The sequence below is a fragment of the Rhipicephalus sanguineus genome, chromosome 11 (genome assembly GCF_013339695.2).
Source record: "Rhipicephalus sanguineus isolate Rsan-2018 chromosome 11, BIME_Rsan_1.4, whole genome shotgun sequence".
Taxonomy (NCBI): domain Eukaryota; kingdom Metazoa; phylum Arthropoda; class Arachnida; order Ixodida; family Ixodidae; genus Rhipicephalus; species Rhipicephalus sanguineus.
The window spans coordinates 116,536,037-116,560,820 of record NC_051186.1 but is presented as its reverse complement, the minus strand read 5'-3'; the positions used below and the strand labels follow the sequence as shown (position 1 = coordinate 116,560,820).

The following is a 24,784-nucleotide window of genomic DNA, read 5'->3' as shown; positions in this document are numbered from 1 at the left end:
TATCAGTTGTAGAAAACTATATGATCGTATACGATCCATGTCGACGATTTGCCTGCTGCCTTGCTATCTTCTGCGTGGACTTATTTCTTTCGTTGTCGTTTCATTGGATTTTGTGTTGCATCCTTGCCCTCAAAAGGGGCGAGTTGTTAAATTCGTACCATTGCTATCGTACTCCCTTGAAATACGCGAGTTTTTGGCTATGAATTGCGTAAACGAGAGAGTTTTGTGAATTAGGCCCCTGGTGCAGGGGTAGGAACGTAATGCCACACAAGCGCTCCAGGAAGGAAGGCGGGCGCAGAAGTAGTGTCACTGGAAATGCTCTTGTGGCGCTTTTGGTCGCTGGGGGTAAAGGCCCATGCGAGGTCGCGGCGATCTTCAGCATGCATCACTGTGTCGGACGTGGGCGCACACTCAGAAGCATTCGACCGGTACGGTACAATTGTGCCGATAGTGTAATACCGGGGGGACCATTCAGTAGAAAATGGGATGAAAGCCTGCAGTGCTGAGTAGCGGTGTTGTACGCTTAGGTTACGAAGCATGGAAAGGCGTCGAAATTTCGGCGGTCGGAGGCGACGTGCATTAAAGGCATGTCGCCCAGCGTGCGGTTGAAGCGCTCTGTGAGCCCATTGGTTTCAGGGTAGTTTGAGTCGTGCGAATAAACGAGGTGGGACTCTTTAAGAACAGCTTCAACAACTTCGGGGAGGAAGATACGACTGCAGGTCACTGAGCAGCTCCTGGTTTGGGCTGTGACATATCGACGAAGCAAGCAGAAGGCAACGTCACTCGCTGTAGCTGCCGGAAGTGCCGCAATATCAGCGTATCGCGTGATGTAGGTAAACTATAACAATTACCCAGCGGTTTCGAGCAGATGACGTCAGAAGGGGCCCGCAAAAATATATGCCGACGCGTCCAAATGGTGTGCTAGGGCAAGGTAAATGTTATAGACGAGCTGGCGAGAGGCGGGGTGACGACTTTCAGCGTTGGTGATCGGGGCAAGAGCGCCTGAACTTCTGTACGTAGCGGTGCATTCCCCGCCAGCAGTACCCAACAGCCTACTGAGTATGTCGCCACAACAAATCCGGTAAATCGCAGTTGCGATGTTTTCCTTCAGCTAACGAGGTGTGCACAGCCTCGTTTCTGGGTCCCATTTGTGCAGTCACCTGTGCCGTCGATTTTATATTGTGTAGTACTTGGATTTGCGCATTGCGTACCGCAACAGGGTGCTTGTGTCTGTTAGCGAGAAAGTAATACTTACAAAAGCAAGCCTGATTTTGTTTTGTGGTTTGTAGTTCGCATTGCTGATTGTGTGTCCTCCTCTCGATAAGCGTGTAATGGTAGAATAAGCATTCCAAGGTTTCTAGTACATTGCAGGCAGGCGGCGTAACACAATAGAAGCGTTGAATCTATACCGGACGAACCACATTCACTTGCGGACAGCTCAACTTATTACACTACCAGATATCTTGGTGGAGCTGGTTATCGCTTATCTTGCAGTGCCACTTGGTAATCATCTCTTGACATGCAACTCAGGAGCAGGTTTACAAGGGCTACGTCCCAAGCCCTGTTAAATAGCAAGTTATAGAGGTCTCAGTGCGTCAGTTTCTTAACTGCTGCTTGTGTTTGTACGCCTATCAAGACCTGTAGACTGAGGACCAATCCAGGACGTAGCTTCGCTTCCGGAATGTAAGGTTCATTGAAAAAAGTAGCTAAAAGACAGAAGTGAGTGAAGACCCCATGACGACACTAGTTCATGTATATGTGAGTTAACATGCTCAAAGCCACTCTTCCAAACAGGATATCGAGAATTTCCGTGCTACGAAAGGAAAACCACAAGCCCAAGCGCTAGTATAAGTAAGAAAATGAAATGTCTTCTTACCAAGCTGTGGTGCAGAGTGCGTTGCGACAGATTTATCCCATCGGTATTAGTTTGAGCAGCGTGCACTAAAATTCTGTGGAAATAAACATGTGCATTTGGTCCCGTATGTCTTGCATATCAGTGGAGGCTCGCACGATGCATTGCGACTGCAACGCTGACCGAAATTTCGAAGCTGCAATCAATGAGAAAAGACGCACTTTTTGTCGGTTGGTATATTTCTAAAATGAGATGCACTGCTGCCTGCATTATTAGCGAAGTACTCCAGGACCATTTTATCCTAATTCACTGAGCGCCGTCAACGTAAAAAAATGTTTAATGTAACTTCTATATCTCTTTACTCTTTCTTTGCCATTTCTTTTGGTATCGTAAATTCATGAAACAGCGGCTGCTCAACAAGACCACACAATCTGCGACCTCATTTATTCATACGGAATAATAAATTAAACATACAAAACACCACTGGCCTATCATTGAATAACGAGTTACATTATGCTAAATGTTGCTAGTATAATCGACCACAGAAATATGCATGTGTATCACTATCTTGTGTTAGGAGACCGTTATTGTTTAGTCATTTTGCTAAACTCCTTTTACCACTGGTGTTGTACTGAGCACGACAAGAGTGGGTCAGCACACTCGTTAACCGCTTCCTCAACCTCTTGAACCACATATGCGTTCCCGGGATGTCTGTGCATTCGAGAACTATCAGTCAAATTCTTAAGACAACTCTCTCAATAAACTGACACAATGTATTATAGAACGCTTTTAAATGCGGATCATTTCTTAGTCGCACCTGTGGCGTCGGCGGCGCCGTCCACACCCCCACTGCGCATGCTCGGCTCGTCTCGTGCCTGCAGCAAGCCTCTCACTCCCTCCCTACTCTCCGTCCCTCCATGCTCTCCCTCGAACGCGGGCGGTGTGTATATAAGCGGCGGAGCGCGCGTTCGGAATTCAGTCAAGGGCGTCTTTACTTGGCTTTCGCGTTACTTGACACTTTGCTTGACTCGAGTAGATGCGATGGAAGCAATAGTACCTTCAAATAGCGTCCCAACACTCGTTGAAGGCAGCGTTACCCCACCCTCATCGTCGTCGGCGTCAACAGCAGCAAGCAACGCAGAAGACAAGGCTGCGAAGAGACGAGCATACGACGCTGATCGCAAGCGTTTGAAGCGAGCTGCGGACCCGGAACTTCGTGCACGCTGGAGCCGTTCAAGTCGTACTTGGTGTGCGCATCGTGTAACAATTAAGCATTCCCAAACCATAACCAATTACGCAACATTCACTCGATACCCCCACCGCTCTGCGACACATTTACTCGTGTTCCTCCCGTGGGAATATGCGGGCGACTTTTTTTTATCCAAGACGTGCATTTACGGAAACGTTGTCGAAAATGACACTGCGGACGGCAATATATGTCCATGTCCATCATTTTTATTGGGATAGCTGTTATATGAGCACTCTCCGCGGATTTTTGCCGTCGCCATCGCCGTCATGTCCCGGATATGTATACGCATGTATATGTCGCCTACTAGCAAGGGCTAGAACAATCCGACCAGGAAAAGACGACGACGAGGCAACCTGCTCGAGAGGGTCGCGCATGTTCTTGTTCGCGTCTGTGTGAATGGTTCCAGACGAAATACATAATTTTTGGTCTCACAACATCGACATCTGTCTGCCTGTTTCCACAAATTGGTGAGCCGGACTTCGTCTGATCGCTCTCGTTTCCTGATTTACGCTCGCGTCAGCCGCTTCGCTTGGCCTACAGCTGCCAGAAACTCGAACACCGCTGCCCTTCCTGAAACCGATAGTCATGACCTGTCAGCGGGTGCGGTTGTCATCGCCGCAGCTCCGCGACCCCGAGGTTTTCGCTCTCAAGCTACCTGAGTTCTGGTTGTCGGACTCGAAAGTTTGGTTCATCACCATGGAGTCATTGTTCCGTCGCCATCGGCTCACATCGCAGTTGACCATGTCTGGCCATGTCGTCGGAGCGCTTCCGCCTCACCCTGGTGCGGTAGTTCGCGATGCTCTACCGGCTCCTCCAGCCGACCATCCTTATGATCATCCAGCGGACACCCTCATCAGGAGCACTACCGACAGCGAACAACATCGACTGCAGCAACTCCTTACATTAGAGGAGAACGGTGATTGTAAACCTACTGACCTACTGCGTCGCGTGCAACCTCAGCGCCCGATCTCGCTGCATCTCGAACACCACCCTTCGCGAAAATTTTCTGCAGCGCTTTCCAACACAGTTCCTACAAGATTCTGACAGCCCCTTCAGCATCCACTCTGGAATCTCTGGCTCAGTTGGCTGACAAGATTATGGATGTTCGTTTTCTCTCCGTGGCCACGCTTCTCCGCTCTGAAGACCCTTCGCCCAGCAGCACAGCTAGTGACGACATTTATGCGTTTCTCCTCGCTGCTAATGAGGAGCTCATCCTAAAGGTAGAACAATAACAGCTTAAGTCTCCGCCTTCTGCGAAAACCAGCCGCGCGCTTCATAACGAACTCGCCATCCCAGAAATAATCACTCCGGCCGCCGTTCTACTACTCCCGATGGCCTTTGCTGGTTCCACCGTGGTTACGGGTCACGTGCAAAGAACTGTCGCCAGCCTTGTTCGGACGTGGGAAACGACCGGGCGAAACAGTGACGGCGACCGCTGTTCCCTGCCCCTGCCACAGTCGCCTCTTCCACGTGACATACCATCGCACCAAGGTCCGCCACCTCGTCGATACTGGCGCTGAAATCGGCGTCCTTCCTCCTACATTGGCTGAAAGACGCCATCCTCCCGACTCCCCTCCTCTCACCGTGGTCAGCGGATCGATTATCTGGACTTACGGCCAAAAGTCGGTGACTCTCGACATTGGTCTCACACGTAACTTTCGCTGGCTCTTTGTCATCGCGGACGTGCGCCAACCAATAATTGCAGCTGGCTTCCTATGGCACTTCAAGCTCGTCGTCGACATGTGGCATGGCCACATCCTGGACTCAGAGACAAGCTTAGCCATCCAGGGTGATTCCTGTTGCGCTTCACCACTCCGCCTTCTCTACGCACACACAGCAGTACCCGACCCTTGGTCTTGCGACATTGCCGAGTTTCCGGATGTCTTCCGACTACACTCCTTTCTGTCCTTGGCTGCCCACAGCGTGACACATCACACCGTCACAAAGAACCCTTCCGTATTTGCCCAGGCTCGTCGCCTCGCACCAGATCATGGCAGTGTTACCAGAAGAGAGTTTGTGCACATGCTTGACCTTGGTTTCATTCCTCCCTACTCCATTCCATGGGCCTCACCACTCCACATGTTCTCTAAAAAGACTGATTGGCGCCCATGCGTTACTTACCGTGCTCTTAACAAGGTCACTGTTCCGTATCGGTACCGTATTCCCAATATCCAGGATTTCACTTCGGCACTGCACAGCTGCACCATTTTAGCAAGATCGACCTGGTCAAAGCCTATGACCAAATCCCAATCAAAACCGCCGAGATTACGAAGACCGCCATTTTAAGCGCCCTTTGGCCGGTTCGGATATCTACGCATGCCATTTGGTCTTCACACCTCACCTATCTCGACAATATAGTCGTCTTCAAGGTGATTCCACGAGAGATCGAACATGCATGTCCGGTCGATATTTTTGTTTGGCTGTTTTTTTTTATATATTATGTGGATGTATTCGAAAGTCATGAAACCGAAAACCTCATTTCGAAAAAACGATGCCAGGCGTCTAGCTATTGCTCGTCTAGCGGGCGTCTATCTATTGCTCACCGTAACAATCCCCGATTTCGCGGGCGAATTTGATGCGCACTATAAAGGTTGTGTCGAAAGTTTTTTCTGCTGGTTTTAATACGCATCATTGTGAATTAGATCCATACTTTCCTTACGCTGTCCGCAAAATGAAAAAAAAATGAAAAAATGGCAAACTCGGCCCAAATAAAAAAAGTTTGCCATCTTCCATGCGCCTTGGCGCGTTTCCTATTTTATTCAGAAACTTCAAAAACGTGTCAAATATAGAAAAATACCCATGAAGCATTCCTGTAAAAGATTGATTTCCCAGAAGCAGCGTGAAAGAACAACAAATAGTTAAAGAAGCGAGTTTAAAAAAAGCGCGTTTTCAAAAAAATTAAATAAAGAAGCCCGGTCCCAATTTTAACCAAAATTTTGGATCGAAATCCGCTTACGCCATTCAAAACATGGTTTCAATATTATGTGTCCTCATTTGATTTGTTCACGAAATATAGCGGGCCAAACTAGCCCTTGCTGAAGACAAAAAGAGAAATCTCCAACCAGAAGGTTTATTTTAAGAAACCCGACGTTTCAAAGCCTGACCGGCTTCTTCTTCATGATGATCTCGATGCCTTCGTCCCGAAGGCATCCAGATCATCATGAAAACTGAACAACGTCTGCTCACCGCACGCATACGTGAGTGCAACGCAATCATCAGGAAGAAAGAATTGGACCTTTTCTTCGCCCGACGCCAGCTGGAACACTGCATCCCCGATATAATGCCATCGCTGGAGGATTTTGCGAAGAAATCAGCTGCCACCGAGGCCAAGAAACACAAGGTAGCCCAAGACAAGACGCTCGGCAGCATACTTCGGGACCGGGAATCGACGACAATTCCCCCAAGCACCTTCGTGACAAACCTCTCATCCCAACATCTCTCAAACCCGGAGTTAGCCGCACTAGCCAAGGGACACGGTTTCAACATCTCAGCCATTCCCCCTATCTCCAAGATAGTCGCCGCAGTCGACGACGGGATTCAACACCTTGAAGTCGGCGCCCGTCAAGAGACCCGTCTCAAGGTTATAGGAGTTCTTTCCAAGATACCGGCTCGGCAACGCAACAACCTTCCTGACGAAGAGAGGAAGGCTCTCGTGGATTTGAAGAAGGACAAGACCATCGTAGTCCTGCCGGCCGACAAAGGTAGCAGCACGGTCGTCATGGATCGCGCTGACTATGAGAAGAGGGCAGGAGAACTTCTGAACGGGGAGGCTTACTCCAAGATCAAGAAAGATCCGACTCCTGAAACCCAAACCAATCTGAACAGACTTTTATCGCAAATCTTCACCAATCATCCCGATTTCAAAAACCTCTACCTGAAGTTGATTTGCAGAAACGGATCCGCCCCGAGTTTCTACGCCCTCCCAAAGGTCCATAAAACGGGATTTCCTCTCCGACCCATCGTTGATTTCACCCGCTCCCCCCTACGGGCTCTGTCATCCTATCTTCACGGGGTAATCGTGCCTCTTACCGGGAAGAGTGACACATACATCCGCCACTCGGGGCATTTCGTAGAACTGGCGTCCAACGTTGCGCTTGAGGAAACCGATCGATGTCCTTTGACGTGGTTTCCCTCGAAGACGACCCCACCCTGAACGACCGAACTCCACTTTCGGTAGACCAGATATGCCAGCTGTTGGAATTTTGCCTCTCAAGCACTCATTTCTCTTTCAACAACGTGTTTTACAGACAGACCAGTGGGACAGCCATGGGGCCCTCGATATCGGCAGCAGTGGCAGCTCTCGTAATGGAGGATATCGAAAAGTGAGCGCTTGCCGTTTGTGACCCCAAGCCCAAGTTGTTTGTTCGCCATGTAGATTTGCTTCTGTGTGGTGAAATCCGGTGAGGCCAGCAACCTGCTCGCCCGTTTGAACTCCGTGGATCTCCACGTTCAGTTCACAGCGGAAATGGAGATCCATTCAACCCTCCCGTTCCTGGATGTGTTGGTGAGAAGACAACGTCAGAGCCTCTCTTTCTCCGTCTTCAGGAAACCAACACACACAGGGCGCTATCTCCACTTCAGCTCAAATCACCCCGCCTGCCACAAGTTCTCCGTTGTACAAAGCCTCATGAAAAGGGCCGAAAGAATCTGCTCGTCTGCACGACGGCAGAAGCAAGAAAAAGGAAAAATAATCAGTGATCTCGGCGACAACGGCTATACAAAGGTGTTCATTCGCAAGGCCCTGCGCAGGAATAAGGGCGGTGGGGGTAGAGAGCCAGCAGCGCCGCCTCAGCGACGCCGTGTGCCGATTCCCTACATCGCGGGAACCAGCGAAACGTTAGCGCGCATTCTGGGAAAGGCGGGGGTCGGCGTGGCACACAAGCCAACCACCACCATCGGCCGTTTTTTCCCCCTTCCCAAAGATCGCGCGCCTGCGGACAAAGCGCAGGGCGTCGTGTATAGGATCTCGTGTTCAGACTGCCCCGCTGCGTACGTCGGGGAGACAAAGAACTTCCGCGAAAGGATGCGGCAGCATAAGAACGATCTGCGTCAGCTGAACAGCGAAAGGAGTATAGTAGCAGAACACTGCGAAAAATGTGACAACCGCATTAGTCCTGACGATGCGGTGATCCTGGAACAGGAAAGCTGTTGGCGCCGGCGGCTTCTCGAGTCGTGGCACGTACAGAATACAGCAGAAAACATCAACCGCACCAGGGGGACCTTGCCTCCCCCCCCTCTATTGTCAAGGCTTGCGGCAACTGTCGGCAAGAAAGCGCATATAAGCGCCGTGCACCTCGGGCCATCTCACCCCTGAAGAAGAAGCCCGTCAGGCTTTGAAACGTCGGGTTTCTTATATAAACCTTCTGGTTGGAGATTTCTCTTTTTGTCTTTAGTCTATCCCCCAACCAGGCAGACTTCTGCCGAATGTTTATCTTTAGCCCTTGCTGAGGGTGCGTGCCTCATTGCCCTTGCTGGTTGTCTGTGCGCCGGTATTGTACCTTAATCTACAGTTGCAACTTTTTCCTGCAGAATAACTTCACTCTGGTAGCTTGTGTCGAACAAAAATGTATCCTGAGGTTTTATTTGTGTCTAGCGTGCGCGGGGTGGGGAACTGCCGTCCACTAATGTGATAACACGTAACCAGTTTGCAGCCTAGAACCTCAACCTACGCCAACATTATTCTCATGTCAAGAGCCTGCGAAGCACCGCGAGCGCTTGTTTTGAATGACCTTCTCAGAACCCGCCTGGCGCATACAGTAAAGCGACCCCAAGGCAGCCTTATCCGTAACTGACAACGTCCATAATCAGCATTTGTGCCGTTACGGAGGTGCTTTCTCACTACCCGCTACCCTTCCCCCCTTGGAATAGATACGGGAACCTTCAACCGCATAGTTCGATGCACAACGTGTGCAAATAAGCTTTTGAAAAAAGTTACATCAATCATTGCCCAAGCCGTTCACTTAGTTTTGTGCGTCGCTCACAGATAACGATTTCCTGTATTACCTCGACGTTTACCCCTGCGTTTCAGCTGTTTGAAAACGTGAAGCGCTGCATGTTTGTGCCAGAAGCTGCGGAAGCTGTCTAATTTAATATGTTTTTTCAGCACGTTGCTAACGTGCTTTCCCACGCCGAGAATGCCATATAGGTGACGTGTTACGTCCCAAAACGACGATATGATCATGAGGCACGCTGTAGTGGAGGACGCCGCAAATTTTGACCACCTGGGGTTCATTAACGTGAACCTATCTATAAGGTCATGGGCATCTAGCACTTTGTCACCATCGAAATACAACCTTCGCGGTCGGCATAGAGCACTGCATAGGTCACTGGTGGCGCCAGACGGACTTTGTCCTTCAACAATGAGCGTGGGCCACACGTTATCACAGCGAAAACTTTAGACAACCCTCTTCATAAAACGTGAAACCGCGAGGCGTTCCTGAAAATTCAGTCACGACAGCGGCGCTGAAGAAGCGATAGAACGGGTGCGGCACTGTTCAGTAAAAGGTCTCGACTTGGTGTGCCTGTTACAATACGTGATGCATGGGGCTTACAGCTCAGTCCGAGTATTCTGTGCGGATTATTTACGCGTTCACAAGAAGCTTGCCAAGAAAAAAATTTTCGTTGCGTAAACGTTTTGGATGTTGCGTCCCTACGGAAGCTACTGCCAGAGGCTAAGGATATTCTTGACACCGACGATGTTTGCCAGCACTCTTTTACGCGCCTCAAGGAAGTCATCTCTTCATCAAGTGAGATCCGCGACGAAGCAGACGAGACATTTCTTCAGAAGAAGAAGCAATTGACGGCTTGAACAGGTACGTCCACCTCACTACTGGTGTTTCACTACTAAAGCCCCCATTTATCATTCACAAACGCAGCAGGCGGTCTTACAGGGAAAAAGAAACAGACCCAGATTGAATCCGTCGTGGTGACAATGATCCGTTCAACTTAAAGCACTGCATACGAAAGCGTCAGAACCCCTGAACCATCGGTGAGAGAGTGCCGTTCGTGCGCTGGATGGTTAAACAGCTTGCAAGCAAGCGTACGAGGCTTTAAGTTCCTATCGAGAGCGTCTCCGTCCCTTAACCATCGTGCCACCAGAAATTGAGAACAAACACGTTCAAGAGGCAATCCCAGCCGTCACAATGTACGTGCTCAGAAAGGCTCGAAATTATCGAGAGAATTATGGTACATGGCCAGATTTGGATCCGCACACGAGGTCAAGGCTAAGCCCATCCGATCGTACAGGCGGCGCTCGAGTACTTCACAAAGGACGAAGCTTGGGGGCTCTCGGCAGAGCCCGAATAAGAAGGACGTTGTGTCCGTCATCACGAACGGCCGGAGAGAATACGTCTCAAAGCGGTTCATCACACGTTCGATTCGTGAGACTTTCCATATCTTCAAAGCCGCTCACCCCGAAACTGCCATTGCCTTGTCAAAGTTTTACAGCCTGCGTCCAAAATTTGTGGTGCTGGCACCGCAACAAGACGTTTGCATTTGCGTTTTTTGCGCTAACACAAACCTTTGTGTCTCAGCACTTGAGAATGCAACTGGTATAGACATGTCATTGGAAGGCATCAAATAACTATGTATTTGCGGCTCCCAAACCACATATTTTATGTTAGGTGAGTGCGAGCGCTGCCCGTGGACTCAAAGCCTCACTCTGGCTAATCTGGGAATGGTTGACGAGGACGAGATCACATTCGCCGTATGGGAAAGCGGCGACTTGATAAAGAAGACGTTGCCTCCAACTCATTTTTCTAAAAGAGCTCGTCAAATGGGTGACCAAATGGATCCCGCACGATTACATACGCCGCACTCAAGCAGCGGCTATTCATGAAGCAAAGATGTGCGAGCAGCGTGGGAGCATTGTCCTTCATTTGGATTTTGCTGAAAATAAGACTGTCCGGCTGCCAAACGAAACACAATCGTACCATTGGCATAAAAAGCAAATCCCCATCTTCACCAGTGTTGCCACGACAAGGGAAGCCACACAAAGTTTTGCCATCATAAGCGACGACATGCACCACAGCGCAGCGCACGCCTGTTACGCCCTAGGCAAACTGCACGAGATGTTGGATGAGGAAGCGCCCATGTAGTGTCACGTAACCTACGTCAGTGATGCTGCAGCAAGCCATTTTAAAAATAGGTATCAACTGTATGAGTTGTGCCACACCAAATGCACGTCTGCAAGGCGGATATTTTCCTCTACCGTCCATGGGAAGAATGCCTGTGACCGTGTGGGTGGACTCGTTAAGCATCAAGCGTCCTTGCACAACCTGAGGTCTGGATGCACCGAATCCATTGAGTCGGCGCATGACATGGTCTCACAACTTAGCGACAAGCTGAAGAATGTGACCCTGCTTCATGCGCCTGCTGCAGGCATCGAGGAGCACCGTCAGCAGAAGTCAGTGGAGCGGAAGTCAGCGCCGCGTGTGCCGGGAATTCAGTCGTGGCATGTGTAGATGTGTGCGCGCGATCAGTCAAGCGGATATGTGCTGTCCGTTGCGAGAACTTCTGCTAGCCAGCTGACGGTGATTAAACCTTTTTGAGTAGTAACTGCAAAGAACACCCAATAAAATTGTTGGAGCACAGCAAGAAGCCTCGAGTTCTGTCTTGCATCCACGAATACAAAGCACAAAACATGTTTTCTCTTCTTGCCACAATAGAAGAAGCACGTAAGCCTTCCTTATTTGTGGCAACCACTCCCTTGTATTTCTTTCCTTTTTTTAAGAAAGAGCGTAAGTGTTAAGAAGCCGAAAGGAGTCATCGCAGCACCGAAGCCAGTGCACCCAGGGAGGGCTAATTTGGCCCGCTGTATTTCGTGGACAAAGCAAATGAGGACACATAATATAGAAACCATGTTTTCATTGACGTAAGCGGATTTCGATCTAAAATTTTGGTTAAAATTGGGACCGTAGTTTTTTTGTTTCAATTTTAAAAAACGAGCTTTTTTGAAAAAAACTCGCCTATTTAACTATTTGTTTCATCTCTCACGCTGTTTCTAGAAAAACGATTTTTTGCAGGAATGTTTCATGGACTATTTTCTATATTTGACACATTTTTGATGTTTCTGAGTAAAATAGGAATCCCGTCAAGGCGCATGGAAAATAGTAAACTTTTTTTTATTTGGGCCAAGTTTGCTATTTTTTCATATTTTTTATTTTGCGGGCAGCGCAAGGAAAACATGGATGTAAGTCGCAGTGATGCGTATTAAAACCACTAGAAAAAATTTTCCACACAAAGTTTATTTTGCGCCTCAAATTCGCCCGCGAAATCGGGAAATGTTGCGGTGAGCAAAAGCGAGACGCCCGCGCGGCCACCTTCAAATATTTTTTTGGCGCTCTGGGATCGTTTTTTCGAAATGAGATTTTCGGTTCCATGACCTTCCAATGCACCCACATAACATATAAAAAACCAGACGAAATAAAAATATCGACCGGACATGCATGTTCGATGTCTAGTGGAATCATCCTTCAGTAACTCTAATGAAGCTCACAAGCATCGACGTCAAGTGCATCAGAGACTGAGCCAGTTCGGCCTCGTTGTTAACGGCCCTAAGAATGAGTTAGGGGTCATGCAGCTGGACTTCCTCGGCCATCGTGTCAACACAGACGGCATTCGTCCACTAGCGACTCGTGTAACTGCCATTCGTGAGTTTCCTCAGCCATCCACCACCAGGCACCTACGTGAATTTGTTGGCCTCGCCAACTTTTATCGTCGCTTCATTCCTCACTGCGCCATTATACTGCAGCCTCTCAATGACCTTCTTACGGGCGTCATAACACCGACTACCCCGGTACCTTAGAACGATGAGGCTGAACATGCGTTTCGAGACACCAAAGAAGCCATTGCCGGCGCTGCACCCTTCGCCCACCCTCAATCCGTCATGGTATACGCATCTGACACTGTCATGCACCGTGCGCCACTACAGCACCTTAGGGCTAGAGCTACTCGCCATCTACTTGGCTGTAAAGTACTTTCGCCATTTGCTCGTATGACGCGTCTTTCACATCCTTAGGGATAATAAATCACTAACGTCGGCTTTAGCGTCCACCAGCACTTTTTACGCACTCCACGAAATCAGACAGCTCACCTGTACACACACGATACACGAGCGACACGAGCCGACATTCGCCACGTCAGTGGAAGAGGCAACGCCGTTGCCGATGCGCTTTCTCGCGCTGCTATCCATGCAAAACGGGCATCGACTTCACAGGGCAGAATGGTCATCGACTTCACAGCCATGGCTGCCGCCTTGAAGACTGAAGAGGAGCTCCAGCTGCTAAAAAACCGCGGCCCATCTCTCGTCTTGGCTGACGTCTTTGTAACTGACTGTGGCGTGCCCCTCGTTTGTGATACGTCACGAGGACGTCCTCGTCCCCACGTACCTCGTCCACTCAGTCGAGCAGTCTTTGATACCTTGCACTCCTTGGCTCACCCTGGCATTCGCGCTAGACTGCGACATATCACTTCACGTTATGCATGGCCGAGAATTAACGTAGACGTAACAAATAAAAGGCCGCAAAGAACAATGAAGGAGAACAAAACATTCCGAAGCATCCTACCGGGCATTCCAACCAGCAACCACTTGCTCCCAGCGCACTGCGTTAGACAACTGAACCAAGCAACGTGCATTCGCCGGCAAAGTAATGCTGAGCTATATATATATATATATATATATATATATATATATATATATATATATATATATATATATATATATATATATATATATATATACCATTTGCCGCTGGTAGTACGCAGATCTTGGAGGACCTTGAGCTTGTTGGCTATCACGCAACGCTTCTACATTTTTTTTTCAATTTGAAAACTGCCCTTGAGAAATGCACGACAACGTGTCCCTTTCTGTACCTACTCGATATGTGGAAAGAAAAAAAAAAGAACACTGGGCACACCTAAACTCACTCTATCGGGAAAAGTACCGTATTCGTTTTGTCTTCGCCGTCGCGTCCTTTCGGCGGCTTCGCCACATAAAGTGTCCCGCTCGCCTCGCTAGTGTCTCCCCTCCACCGACACCGCGCTAAGGAGGGCGATTGTTTCTATAGCCTCAGAAATGAGTGCAGGAACATTACGACATCCCGTATCATTCTGAAACTGTCGAGGCGTCGTAGAAAGACTGGGTACTGGGCTTTTGGGTGCAGCAACCGGCGGGAAACGGGCAGAGCCCCCTTTGCTATACCCAGCAGGAAAAAGGATGTCAAGCGGCAGGCTCTGGGGCTACACAGAATACGGCAGGAAAATATTGTTCCCACGACTGATATCCACCTTTCTGAGGTAAGCGTTTGATTGAGAATTCGCGAATGTTGTTTCGGGGAATGTTTGCGCCTCCCCTGCATTAGTACAGCTTGTTTCGCGTAGTTGCCACAGAAGGTTCAAGCGCAATAACATTGCCCGGAAGCTCTTAATTATGTTTGGTGTAAAATGGACACCTTTGAGCTCACATATAACGAAAAGCGCGCCATGAGAACTGACTGACAGGTTGGTATTGTGTGACGTGACTGTATGACGAACATAAATAACAGGTGGTAACATAAAAACAATGGCACGCATGTCATGTAAGGCATGATTTACATGTTACCACTTGTCACTAACGTTCGTCATACAGAAATATCTCGTCATATCAATTTTGGAATATGTGTTTTAATAAACGGCCGCGAGCGCCCCGAGACCATATCATGTAAATCTTGTTTTACATGGCATGTCTGCCATGATTTGCCCGTTATAACTAATAACATACGCTCGTCATACATTCTTGTCACGCCATACCAATTTTGGTGTGTATCAAGACGGCGAAGCGGCCGCGAGTGCACCGTGAGCGTTGCATGTAAATAATGCCGTACATGGCATGCATGTCATTATTTTCATGCTATCACCTGTAATTTATATTCGTCATAGAGTCATGTTATGTCATACCAAATTTAGTCGATAAATAGACAGATAGATAGATAGATAGATAGATAGATAGATAGATAGATAGATAGATAGATAGATAGATAGATAGATAGATAGATAGATAGATAGATAGATAGATAGATAGATAGATAGATAGATAGATAGATAGATAGAAAAAGTACGTGTGTTCCCTAGTGGTAAAGCAGTCGCTTCGGAAGAGTATGGGTCGGTTTTCTAACTTACCCCCCCCCCCAAGAAAACATAGTTTAACTCTTTCGTTACAGCGAGAAAATGGTTTTTTATATGTTTCGAGAAGAGAGTCTTTGGTAGTTTGAAACGTACTCCAGCAGGCATTGCAGCATACCAAATTATGCATAATGAAATGGTCTTTCCAAAAAAAATAAATTGTAAAGCAACAAAAACATTGTACACTGTACACAGATTTTAAAGTGTGTAACTTTTTGTCGCCAGCTGATAAACAGAGCAATAACAATATATAAAAAATAAGAAATGTTCTACACAATGTTTCTATTAAAATAGACAAAAAAGTCTGAGACGAGGTACTGCTTCACTGCTCATGCAATGCAGTGAAGCATTTCCTGGTTTTCGTGAGAGGCAGGTGCACTCGTGCACTTTTCGCAAAAAAATCCATGTTTTTTTACGAGAATAGTCTGCTGGTGTTGCAATATAGATGGATGCCCGCGATGAGAACAAAATATATAGAAATCAGGTGTGCAATGAACCTCACCAGTTCGTCTGGCGTCTCCTCTTTCCATGAGCCACATCTCTCCGCATAGGCTAGTGTTCCAAAATTTGCATTCAAGCATATTTAACTTATTTTTGCAGGTAGTATTAAAGAACGAAATCATGCGCTGTCCTAAAACGCCTCAGGCCGCTCTGTAGTGCGGGGCCGAGATCTCCTCCGGCGGCTTTCTTGTCGTGAGGAGAAGCTTCGCAAACGGCGCCACCACATCGCGCGCCAGGGACGTATGGACCTCGCACGTAACCAGACTAGCTATAAGATTCTCCGCAAAGGCCAGCAGCTACGCGCGCGCAGCGGAGGAGTCCACTTGAGGCCGTAAGCGAAACCAACCGCTGAACGACTGCGGATGTCCTAGGCTGACGCCAAACATTGTCGCCATCAGAGTTTGAAGCTGACGTGCTGTCATCTTCGGAATCCAAGGTCTCCGTCACTAAATTCAGGTGCGATGGCTAGATAGTTTCGAGCGGCGCGCGTTGCTTGCGGCGCAGGTGCGCACTCATGCGCGCGTAAACGACGACGCCAAAGGAGCGATTAGAGACACAATGCCGCCCTCTGCCTGGTGTAACAACAGAAGCGAAGCCGAAGCGGCGGGAAACTGGCTGAAAAGGCCGAATCCATACGTTCTACATGTGGCGGACCTTCGCAAATAATTTTTGGTAGAATAAATCTTCCTCGACTCCAAACAACACCTCTCTAGTGAGTAGCTGCCGTCAATTTCAGGCCATTATTACCGCTCAACACTGTCAGATTGGGAAGCAGACATCACAATTTGATATTTCACTTGCAAAAATTCTTTTGATTACAGAACGTTGATGTTACTGAAGCATGACCCCGAGCAACACGCATTTCTCCAAGTTCAACAGCCAAGCGCATTTTGCCAACAACACACGCACACTGGCTCGCGTAAAGCTCTGTCAAAAATCACTATGTTGCCTAAATGGGTCAATTCAAACTGATTCTGAAAGATTCAATGACTGGACTAACTAGTAGCAGGTGCTAGGCTGGCGAGAACCAAATTCAACATGCCAAAATCGACGATTCAAAGCATCGAAGGCCGTATTTATTTGTGAAGAGGATCGTCTTACATGACCGAAGGACGGATGGACAGTTCTTCTGTTGAGTCGGCTTAGAAATGCTTACTTGTTTATAAATTTGCGCCGTTATTTTCATGCTGAAATGAGTAGGGTGTTATCACGGAAATATTTAATGTTCGAAAATAAAGTTCTATGCCTTATGTTTTCATGATTTTGACAAACACATGCAAGAGACATAATTTGACCGAGATGCAGACTGTACGAAAACGTTTCATTGTGATTTGCCTTGTTGTTCGTAAGTACTTTGCACAAGTTTTAGGAAGCATCATAGATATGCAAAAATAAGTGTTTTCCGATTGAGCGCTATGTAGCTCTTTTTAGTAAAGACAGAAACCTGCCTTCAGACATATATCCCTGGAAGTCTTTTATTGTCAATTCTTGAGGAAGATCTTGCTCAAATGTCTCCTTCAAACTGACATATTTCATATGTCACTTAATTTATGTTAGTTTCAAAATTCATTTCCTTCAATAAAGTGCTTCAAGAACACCATGTTGGTGGCGAGCTTCAGAACTATTTTATTTCGAGCATTGACCAATGAATAGGCTGCTCTGTCGACATTGTGTTTGTGTTTGCCTCCAGTGAAACAAATCCCAGCTGTAACGGATCAGCTAGACTCTAGTTTGGAGTTAATATTATTAAGGATCACTTGCCTTGGTTTTTTGTTGTCCAGCTGATGTCTTTCAGTTTTAGGCCTGCAGTTCCACATATGATACTTGTTAAAAGCACTATTATAGAAACGATATAAAAGAAGCGAAATTTTGCTTTCATATCCACTTTTCAAAGTCGATTGAAATGACTTGCCACAGAAACTCGTCGAGTTTAAAAAGCGTCGTTGCTGGCGCAATAACAGAGCAGTTTATTTATATTTGCCTTTTTGATTTGCATAACATTTGCGTTGTACAAATATTATGAAAATATCTATGCGGAACGGCACACATAGGGTGTCCTCTATATTCCACGTTTATATTGAAATAACAATAGCTAGCAATATGTATCGCGGCTGTTGTTTCGTACGGCGTCTTGGATAAAATTCAATACAGTACAATGAACCCGCGCTGTAGGATATAAAATTATATAAAAATGACAATATCGCAGGCAGCTATAATTTGCGGCGCTACGTGGAACAGCCCTGATGCGGCGATCTGAGATCCAAACAGGATGTATGTACGATCTGCACGCGCACACGTCGATGGAAGGGCGAGACAAGATGACAGAAAGTTGGGAAAGTGATACGTGGTTTCATTACAACTCAAGCATTGCTCAAGCAGTACCAGGGCCACAAGCATTTTCCACTTCATTAAAAAATCGGCCGCCCCGGCCAGGATTCGATAGCGCCACCTTCGGGCCAGCAGTAGAGCACAATAATCACTAGGCAACCGTGGCGGGTCTCGAAAAGAAAATGTTACTTCCATTCACTGTGATCAAGCTGAACATACGCCTCTGAAATAGCAGTACGTAAATAACTAAAACAACTGGGCGGAACGCCCCATAGAATATTTCTGCATTTGCTAAGGCTAATATATTTCAGAAATCATTGGCGTAATTGTTGCATGCAAGTACGAACCATGGCACTTTTTTCGTCATATCGGTGTTACCTGACGTCTATAAAGATCCATCATGCGATTCCCCTCTACGCCTTTACAAAAATATTTTCTAAAAGTACTACGCCTTCATTCCTTATACCCCCGGTCTCGCCGCTCGTAATGTGCAAACCTCCACCAAAATCAATAAGTTCATCTTTGAGAGCAATGTGACATGCAGCCACACAGATATTTTAATCAATTGCATTAATTCTTGCCGATGCTTTGCCTTCACCACTCTCTGTTTTACCAGCAATATGTCTTACTTTTCTGCGGCACTGAATATATTTGTAATGTGAAATCGGAAAGTATGCCGATGTGTCTCCGAACGCCTGTCGTTTCTGAGTATGTTGGTTGCAGAACCTAAATTGATGGGTAATCAGGATATAGCGGCAACGTTTACATTCGTCCATTGGGAAAAATAAGCGGACGCCATAATTTGTTTGTTTATGTTGGATATTGTAGGTTCGGCTTTCGAGGAAGAGCACGTTGCTGTTCTTCGCAATTATTCTTCTTTAACTCATTAATTCCCTGCATATAATCCAAAAGCAATTAGACTTGCCTGTATATTTTTTCAGCGGAAATATTTGTCGTTTTAATATGGATACAAAAAATTTCGGCAGATCCTACGTTCCGCGGCAGTCGATGTTATGCGAAGCATGCGGCGGGAACGTGTATGTGGCGTATTTTTTTACTGAGCGACACGTTACGAAATGATGCAAAAGATATGTACACGTTTTATACGCACTTACATGCGTTAAAGAGCCGCATATGCGTTATATAACAAGTTGTTTAAAGTTGGGTAACGCTGCCAAGAGGAATAGGGTTATTACCAACACCAGAAGCATTAAGCCCATATGTAGTGCTTATACTTGTCTGTTATGATGGAGAGCGCATGTATGTTTCACATGTCCGTGTGCGCGTGTGGAAGGGGTTCTTGACGGTTCTTGAAGAATGCCACCTTCACCGTGATCAGTGAGCACCAGCAGCTGGACTGGGCTTGTTATGAGATCCGTTCGTAATCATGGCGACGAGGGTGCTATCTCTAGTAAAGTATGAGCATAGTACAGCTGTTGGAAGTCGTGGATGCCTCGGCCGTTTCGTCGACAAGTTGTCTGACGATAGAGCTGGCGGCATGTCAAAGCCTGAAGTCACCATTTGCGTTGTGAGGTACACGCTATCGAGGCTGCTAGTGCTACGTTGACGAACATGAGTGTATGGCGCTTATATTCGTAGACTACCTGGGTGTATGCGGCCCAAGTAGTCGCAGTTCATATGATGTAATGCCTGGCGCGATTCTACTCTTCTGCTCGTGCATGGACAATATTCCGCCATGCCAAAACCGCATTGCAAACCAATAATTGCGTCTTGAGACAAGACCCATATCAAATTTTATCTATAGAAATTGCACAGCTTCTTCAGGTTGCTTCAAAATCATGGCCACTTCATCACTTTCCGGTGGATTCCTGCGCACTGTGGCGTGATGGGAAACGAGGAGGCAGATACTGAAGCCAAAAGAGCCTTAAACAGCGCCCCCGAAGTGAGCATTGCGTTTTCATGGCCGGACACGAATGCCCTGCTTCGGTACGTAATGCGCAGCTTCACTTGAGCCCTGGTCCAAACCGAAGCGACGACAGCGGCGATTGCGCAAATGAGACCCGGAAGCGACTTTCCGCATGCCTCGTAAATTAAAGCGACACATCGCAATTATGATTCACCTGATTCGTCTTGGGGTGGCCTTCACAAGACGTTACTGTGAGCACAATATTCACAACATGCTTCCTTCATTCTCTTCACCTGTATGTAATCATCATCACTGTGAGCGTCATACACCTCATTGGCTCCAATGACATCTATCCCAACTGTGATCACTGTCAAATGCCAGAAACACTTGAGCACATATTTTCTACCGGCCCAGCATATGCACTTCACCGCTAGAAATTGGTTTCCGCGATTGAACGATTTTGTAATAGGCCATTAACTGATGAGGTTGGGTTGGGCCCTTGGCCTGACGTCAACAGTGCAACTGTGGTCGTGTGAGCGGTCACAGCTTTTCTGCAGGCCACTGTACTGGAGGCGTGGCTATAGTACAGCACCAACTTGTCGGGGCTTTGTATACTCACCTCTCTAATTCACCATCGTCATTCATCACTCTCGTCCCTCCCTTTCCCCTCCTCCCGTGTAGAGTAGCAGGCTAGAGCATACTATCGCTCAGGACGACCTCTCTGCCTTTCTGTAAATAAACCTATCTCTCTTCTGCCCGGCAATATTACATCAGTAAACGGGTTCCGTACTATTTATGACGTGTTCATAGGGCCTTTGTTGAAGTGTTGATAGCACTGACGTGGCCTTGTGAAGAACACTTGCTTGCTGTGCAGGAAGCCCTTGTTCGAATTCGAGTTCAACCCTGGTTTTTCTCCGTATATGTGCAATGTCTGCTACGACAGTGGAAGTGGCCGTGGACTACACCCCATATAAATCGGCTATTTTTGCGAGCTCATGACAGTGCACGCTGTTATAATCTGAGGCGATCAACCTCCCACAATCGCGATATGATTATGAGACATGCCGTAGTGGAGGGTTTTGTCAGAATCTAAACTGCGTCCTTCGGGTAAGGAGTCTAGCATAGTCATACTCGTATTAATGCGGTAGCTGCGGTTCCTCAGTTTCACTTAGATCGAGTAAACCTTATGTGATCAAAATACTGGGCCTTATTGATATTGAGGATTATACGTGAGTTCGAACAATACATATCGAGGTTAGCTCATACGCAGTTCTACGGCGCTACAAATACTTAGACCCTTGAGATCTAAGAGATGGAGATTGGAAGCTCTGCAACGCTTTTATTTTCTCGCATAATCAAAAATGGTTGAAAACCTGTCGATGACTAGCTATATCCCCGCACACTAACAGTCATAACCATTTCACTTGCTTTATATTTTACCTTAACGTGTGCAGTGTTCTCAATATAGCCACAGTATAAAATGTTCTTTCTGGATAGTGTGCACCATAACACTTCAAACCCATTGTTTACCTGGACCATTGTAAACGCATGCCCATGCCGCGAACTTCTCAGCGGGCTGATGTATCATTGCGTTGTTTATTCCAGAAATATATCGCTAGCCTGGTTGGTTCTTTCAAGGTTGACCTTTATTGTCTAGCGCATTGTCCTTTAAGGAACCAGAAGCACGAGCAAGCAAACCCGCAGCGAGGTATTGTTGCTGGAGAAGAAAGCGTAGTGCGCAGCATTTTTGCGGTCATACGTGTATATACGTAAATATGAACGCAAGAGCTCTCGCCAGCTCGCTAAAGTCCTACAGTAGGGGCTTTTCAAGCACACAAAAAGGGAAAATTTATCGAAGGGCCGTCTCTACGTGGGCCTTGCTTTCGCCGGAGTAAAACATGCAACACAACAATAGGTGATTTATATGCAGGCTACCACAATGCCACACGATAGAAACTGTACGCGTTGAAAAACAGAAATAGTGCTATTCTCGCGAGCTTCAGCTTAAAGGTAATAAAAGAACAAATAAAAGTACGAGCTGTGGCTGCAAAATACAGCCATCTTTTAAGCTGGCTTTTAAATAAAAAGAACGTAGGCAAGATTTCAAGTAGTACCACGAGCCTAATCAAAACACATTGCGACAAAAAATTGAGTTTCAAAGCGAAAACATGAATACAATGATTGCGCGCAAACAACAAGGTCAAATGCGAACGCAGTGGCCTCCCCCGCCACCCTCTAAATACCCATTATGACTTTCAGTGCTTTAAATATTGTTTACCAGTATATGATTGCGAAAGACCAAGTACTTTCGTTGACTTTATTATGCATGAAATAAAAAAAATATTAATTGCTAGATTTTGACTGGTTAATCCTAAGCAACATTTCCATTGCGCGTGCGGCTAACCGTCGTCTGTTTTTGTGCGCTCAAACAGCCGGTACCTTTTCATTCTTCCGCTCACTGTTGTTAATTTCGCGCTAAAATGAAAATGTCGACCTAGTGTTGACGCATCTTAACTGAAATATAGAGCCTGAAATACAGCACCGATGACACAGAAACTAACAAGTACGGTTAAAAAATAAGCGCTGTTCATGTATGCTTCTTTGCGGTCTGTGTTGTATTTCGCGCTGCAGAAGTCCATTCACCATGTCATTGGAGTCACTACCATGATAGCCATACATCCCTACCCTTTTATTCCTACAAGGTTCTCTTGTGTTTTTTCTTGTTTGTTTAGAACACCCATTTAGTGGTAAACCTGCGGCGATGCACAGTGAACATAAAATTCTATGAACTAGCGCAAGTAAAACATATTTGAAGAAAGCGTGTTCTCTGGCTCTTGTACATTCTTATGTTCTATGGCGTAATAATTATGTTATGTCAAAGCCGTATTCGTCCATTCATCAATATTGTTGTGTTTGTGCCTTTTACTGGAGTAAACCTGTGCTCTTTGAGCGAGCACCACATGAAATCGCAGGCATTTAATACTTTTTTAATAACTTCAAGTGGCAAGTTGCAACGCCAACAAGAAATTAAAACCATCGGTGGACGTGTCTGTGATGCAGATCAGGCAGACGCGGATAAGAAGCACCCAAAGACGAACAGGTACACCCTCATCCATAGGTCAGCAAGTCTATACACTTGAAACAAATGAGCAAGTAATCATTTACGCTCCATCGCCATTTACTTCTATGGCTAATAGCAGTTAAGCGTTGCAGCACTCACATTAAACTGCAGTACATATCGTTCCCTCAGCTGGGCTTGAGACGATGAACCGAGCTCAAACCACTCATGTCTCGTGGCGGGGACAGAAGTAGGGTCACACTTGATCTCAGTGGCCCAGCACGGTGGTGACCGCAGCGAGGTAGTCTCAGCGCCTGGAGCAAATACACTTTCACTCAGCGTAGGGAATGGGAGTGCATTCACTGAGCGCCAGGAGCCGGGCGGCGTTGAGATCCTTTAGATAAGTGTCCGATATCACCGGCCTGCTAGAGCGACTAGCGATGGGGCGGAAGATCCCGGGTTCTGCAGCGACAGCGCCTGGGCCCACGGAGAAAACAGGGTCCAGAACAGCGCAAGGCCAGCGTTAGAGACAGCCGCCAAGGACCTATGGAGCAATGCCAAGCCCAACAGAATCCGGTGAACATGGATGCCGGAGGGAGGGGCTCGAGTGTGGGTTCCCTGGAGTTCGATCCACCGGCGTCTTTCATGCTTGCCGAGTTGCCCCCGTCACAAGAGCGCTTCTTTCTCACTCGAGAGAGAAAATGTTTTATTAAAAATAATAACCTAAGCATTTGGGCCGGAACCCTATTTCAAGGCCCCTGGGATGATCTTGGTGACGGCACGGGCCCGTTGAGTCAATGCCCGGCAGACCTGGAAGGCCCATCGCAAACGGCATCTTCCAACAGCGCTTTGGTGCAGAAGGGGCGCAGGATGACGGGGGTGGAGAGAATAACGCTGCAGCACACTCTACTGTGGCATGAAACACCGCTAAGGGGCTGTCAAAGCCCCTCCAAGAGTTTGCCTAGCGGTATGGGTAATGTTTATGCTCAACCTTAGAGAAGGTTGTGAGTAAAGCATCCGCTTGAAGTTGCCGGAGTGCCACATATTCCTTTCGCGAGAACGACGGTGGCGGTGGGTATATGGTGCGTCTAGCTCTGGTGTAGCATGTGAATGTTTTCTCGAGTGATCGTGAGTAAAATCATTACCCAGCAAAGAAGCACGGCTAGGAGCCCACAACAAGTGGATACGTTTGAATGAGTCTCTGATTGGTGACTTGTGCATGATGGAGATGAGCCGCCTTGGTGAAGCTGCGTCTGATCAAAATGCGGCAGATCCCCCTCATTCTGGGAGTCGATGTCATACTAAGTAGTAGGCGACTAGTGGCCTATACCGATTATTTAGTTGCTTTGAGTCAAGCTCTGCGAGTTGGACGGTCTTTTTGCACATATGGAGTAGTTACGGTGTTAAGGCGTTTACTTGACGGCACGCAGCGGCAATACGCAATGGCGGCAGTCAGGCCAGAAGCTCGTCATGAGCGCAAGCGGCGTTCTCTCAGGAGAAGCCAAAGAGGACGACCTACTAGAAGGCGCTGGAGAGCGCAACCCGTTACTCAGTCCGAAGGCTTCGCTAGAATTACCCCGGGTACAAAAACGGAGCCGCCCGGGGACCTAACAACTTGTCACTATGAGCGGGTCATAGTAGGCTTTGACGAGCGCCACGTTGACAATGTAACGCCCTCGACGGCGCATGTACGAAGATGGTTCGATCAGGTAGTTGACGAGGGATGTGCGCTCGACGAAACGGCAGGGGCCATTGTATTTCGGCCAGTAG

The 24,784-nt window shown here is 47.4% G+C and overlaps 1 long non-coding RNA gene across 1 annotated transcript in view; it reads right to left on the bottom strand.

The window, feature by feature from the left end:
- The window catches only part of LOC119374383 (uncharacterized), a 239,275-nt gene that overhangs the window by 3,740 nt on the left and 210,751 nt on the right, over window positions 1–24,784 (bottom strand). The window contains exon 2 of the long non-coding RNA XR_005180153.2: window positions 1,877–2,048. This is a non-coding gene — a long non-coding RNA (uncharacterized LOC119374383). The remainder of the gene's footprint in view (window positions 1–1,876; window positions 2,049–24,784) is intronic.